Source organism: Belonocnema kinseyi, chromosome 5, assembly GCF_010883055.1.
Source record: "Belonocnema kinseyi isolate 2016_QV_RU_SX_M_011 chromosome 5, B_treatae_v1, whole genome shotgun sequence".
Lineage (NCBI taxonomy): Eukaryota > Metazoa > Arthropoda > Insecta > Hymenoptera > Cynipidae > Belonocnema > Belonocnema kinseyi.
In genome coordinates, this window is record NC_046661.1 from 27,905,151 (window position 1) to 27,910,447 (window position 5,297).

Genomic DNA, 5,297 nt, shown 5'->3' on the forward strand with positions numbered 1-5,297 from the left:
TAAACATATGTTATAATAATTACTTAATTTTAGCATTTTAGAGAAAAATTGAAGGTATTATAATTGACAATATACTATTTTTTTGTTTATAAAGAAATCTCAAAATTCTTTATAAAATGGAAAAATTGGATTTATCCCCTGCTTGGTTTTATACGGAATTTTGAATTTTGATAGCATTCAACATTTTAAAGAGAAAAATGTTTAGCTCTGTCATAATTAAAATAAATAAAACCTTTCAGTCATTAAAAATAGGTGAATATAACACTTTTTCCGGTGATGTATTAAAATTATAAGTCATAATTTATGTTTATAGCATATAAATAGCTATGTAACGATATAATATTAAAAATTTTAATTTTAAAAATAAATAATTAGTTTTCATTATATAACTACTCACTAATAATTGTGAAACATTAGAATAATTATATAATAAACACTTAATATTCGAGTGGTAAATAAATATGCAGTACATCATTTACATTTATGGTAACTCCTGTAATTGTAACTGCGGTGGTAATTCATTTTTTTAAATTTTCTAACTTCAGCAATTACCGACGCTGAACGTCTGAAAAATGCCGAAAACTGCTAAGTAACTCCGAGGAGTTGACCCACAAACCACGAGGGCGCTTTTAGCAGTCTAATTTTGACGTAGTCTCTTATTCCATTACATGAGCAATCTCCCAACTCATCTCTGGTTATATTATGCTCTATACGAGCCCAACACATATTATTACGATTTTTACGTATAATACATTTTTTACGTATAATACTTCATAAACCTCGAGTGACGCATCACTACATAACCCTGGCAACTACTATGCTTATGTAACAGCCACGAAGGAATAATAAGCAGACCTAACTCCGTTTCCACACTTGGCAATAGAAACATTACCTTAAGTCGTGTGCACATTACAGGAAGATCTTAAATTTCCATGCGCAGGTGCGCAGTTGTCCTCTTCATATACATGGAAAAGTGTGCGAGTGAGAAAATTGGTCAAATTGACGTAAGTTAGAGAGGTTCTGTTCGTTTGTTTTGATGCAGGTGGCAAGTGTCGGATTGTGGTGCAAGTTACACGCCAAATAAGGCGAATACACTTGGCTTTTTTAAAGTCCTCAATGTACGTACAATAAACGTCTAATATGCTTGATTGTTTTGCATAACTGTCATTTAATTTTAATAGAAATGATTTAGAAATTTAACCTTTACTCACTACCTGGGTGCCTGCGGAAAATTTCTCAAAGCTTCTCAGAGCTTCTTAGTGCCTTGAAAATCTTTCGCATATACTTTGAGATTTCTATCGGTAGGTTGCTTCATTATAATATCACATTATTTGCAATTATCCGCGCTGATTAAATTGTATACATGCTTATAAATGTGTAATTGACCAATTTCTAAACCATTAAGTTGACAAACTTTCTCACTCGCACACTTTTCCATGTACAGGAAGAGGACAACTGCGCACCTGCGCACGAAAATTTAAGATCTTCCTGTAATGTGCCTATCACTTGCGGTAATGTTTCTATTGCCAATTTCAAATGGCTTCCCACTGGCAGTTGGGTCTCCTTATTATTCCTTCGTGGTAACAGCATGCGCTGTTTAAAACTAGTATGTCGGGTCGCTAGAGCCCTATTACTGAATACTTACCAGTTTATAGTTTTAAGAGCGGTATACATTTGAAATAATTAAAATGAAAGAAGACATTCAGTACATTTAGAAATTTAAATAGATCGTTATTATCGGAAAGAATAATTGTTAATCATGATTGACAATAAGAAATTACATGACAACTCCTCTCTGTACCTTGAATTAATAACTACTAATAACTGGATGTAAAGAATCAGAAGTTAGTATTTAAATAGCTATGTACACTCAGATAGATCTATATATGCATATGCATATGTGGTTCTATCAATCCAAATAGATTTGACACGCACGATCTCCGACTACCGCACGTGTGATCTCAACCGCGAGCATACATAAATTATGTACCATGTAAAGGGTTGAAGCAACAAAGCGCCCCTCAGACGCCGTCAGTTATGTTCTGTAACTCGATATGACAGGAAAACGTCAATCGACAAGAATCGTAAAAATGCATTTCTGAGAATTAGAATCTCATTATTTTAGCTTGAAATATAAGGGCGGCGCTTAACGCACCTCGTCATGATAAGGTAATTTAACATTAAATTGTTTGACGTCAGCAATTCTATTTGCTAGAAGGACAATTCCCACCATTTTTTGGCAAAAACCGAGGTTATAAATAAATGCGAGAACATAGAAAAAGCTCAAATATTTGCGTCTCTCCGTTTGAATTTCAAATAAAAAGTCTGCGATACTCGCCTCTCTGAATTATTGAAATTGGAGTTAGAATATTTTTCTCTTAAATTGTTGACTAAAATTCAAGTACAAGTCCAAAAACTTTATTTACTCCGGTAATTCGGTACGGTGCGCCATGGTCGACTTGAGTCGAACTAAATCTTAAGTGATGTGTGAATAAAAACCATTTAATTAAAATTGCTTTAAATAAAACTTTTAAAATGTCAAAACCAAACGAAACCTTATTTGTGTAAATCAAACTATTTACGACGACGGAATAGGACATTTAATCTCTATTAAAAGATCCTCAATATTTAAATTGAAGTTAAATAAAAACTATTGATTTTTATTCCAAATCATTGTGTTGTGTCTATTATTTGAACCTCGTCCAGTTCACGCGGTTAGTGATTTTCATCACTCAACGTCGACAACGAATCCAAGATAAAACAGATCGACATTTTCAAGTCTTCAAATGGACAATAGCGCTGAAGACGTAACACTTAACATGACGAATTTAGGGTGCTTTCATGCCTCTGCAAGCAGGCAGCCTACATACAGAATACCTATAAGAGAGAGAGAGAGAGAATGGTCCATCTCTTTCACTCTTATGGGTTTTCTGCATGCAGACTACCTGCTCGTAGATTCCTCAAGGGAGAGTTGTTAAAATGTGTGTCATCTTTTTGATTGGCAGCCGAACCGGAATTAGAAGTAGGTGGAATGTGCACGTTTTTCAAATCAGATTTTTAATTCAATTATAGCACTTCAACAAAAAGGCATTAAAAACAGTGATTTCAACTTGTTAAACTAATGTATGTGAAGTAACACTTATAAAGTATGCATTAAATAATATTATTTAAGTAAATGAATTCTGGTGTAAAAGATGAAAAGTTTATGTAGTTCCAAGCTATTTTCCGACGAAATCTTTTATTTTTATCCATACATTTTATATTATAAATACATAAATTTATTTTTTAATAACACAGAACCCATTTTCATTTGAAACGTTATTCTTCAATTATTATAATTTGCGCGACAATCGTAGGAAAATGATTAAAACTTGATAACAGAGAAACAGATATCTACAAAGAAACTAGACGTTGAGAACACCACTATTATATTTTTGATCCTAATATTTTTGCCTTGACAAAAAAAATTAGCGACATTAGTGAAGAAATATTTTGATTGGACAGAAAAGGCATTCTTAGGGATTCACAATTTTCAATATCTTTTAATACAAGCCTTCTTACCGGGTAGGCGTTCCTAAAAATGTATACGTTCTTTTTCCTTTTATTTGCAAGCATCTAAGCGTTTTTCTTAACATATTTTTATTTAATTTCATATTTAGTTCATTTTTGTATTACCATTTCTTGTGGCTCCAAAACTAAAACGTGAGAAGGAACATTTCCACCAGAACTTAATTTGCTTTACTTGCACAATTTAAAGTAACTGTTGGGCTCATTCCTTGTTTTTTCTACAAAAATACAGACAAAATTTCAATCTGCTTAAATAACTTTGATATGCACATTGTTTGTAGGGCTGTTAAAAATATTATTTTAATATTTATTGTATTTTCATTAGGAATTTTTTTCTTTTTCTTTACACAATCTTTAATTTTACGGAACAGTAATAAAGCAAAATAGTACTTTCTGAAAAGTGCATCTATAATCAAGTTCATTTTATATTAAATTTTACTTACAATATTACTTGTATCCTAATATTCTATTGATTTTGCCTCACAAACCCGTGATGATGCACTTGGAGTCCAATCCTGTCGATTGACATTTCGCAGCCACAATTCGCGAAGTTTTTCATTCTTTGGAAAAGCCTTTGATTACACACTTTTCCCGCAACACGTGTTACAGTATAAAATGCAGCACGTTCCCTTAAAATATCCTTTCCAAAATTGAAATAAAAATACGATCACAAATAAAAAGCAGAGAGGCTATCTCAATAGAGTAGACGACACCTAAGGGTCCTTTGTTAAGCTTTCGGATTTAAATTTAGAAATAGATTGTTTTTCAATTTCATAGTTAACAGCCTAAGGCATAATAATTCGGAATCTGCCTGAATATTTCTGAGACTAAATCATTAGAATTGAACCTGCAGATAATCTCAAACCGGCCAGGCTATTTCTGAGATTTCTATCAGTAGGTTTACCATGCTCACTCTTTTTTTTTTATCACATTTCATATCAAGAAATTTCAAAGTTCAAATACACGAGCGGATGTATCCAGTCCATGTCCGTGCCCCCCACCACTGAAACCACTATGCGTACTCAGCCAGTGAGCCCGAGAGAGTTCAAGCCACTGATATGTATACATATCAAGCATGCGGTTCGATCTCTTCATGTTCACGTTACAGTACACTGTATAACATGATGTAACATAACCTTGCATAACATAACATCACATAACCTTACATAACATAACCTTACACAACATAACATAACCTTACATAACAACCTTACATTACATTACAAAAGAGATACGGGGAGAGATATACGAAAGTGCCTCGACCATTACCAATTTCGGTTAATGGAGAAATCCATTTAACATTGGGAGACTTGATTGAATAATCGATCATCTCGAAAAACTTACCAGTGATAAAGGCCAGTGACTGGGAGAAAAGCATGAAAGTGCTTCTCGACAACAAGGCGAAGGGCCCCCTTCCCGCTCCTTCCCTTCCCTTCCTACCTATCTCTTTGGGCAGGGAGAGACTAGGAGCAGGACCTCCTCATACGGTCCCCGCTAGTAACATTTGCAGGTCCATTCGTGTGCCTGCAAATGGCTAATCTGCTCTCCTGTTGAGAAGCCTTGGTCTTCTTACTCGAAATGATTTCATATTGAAACCTTTATCACGTTTCTTTATGAAATTTTCGAGTGGTTATATACCAGGTGTATACATATGAAACCGGTATTTTTTCAAGAAAAAAACACATTTATTTCAAGAGAATGATAACAAATATTTTATTCAAAGTATGCGC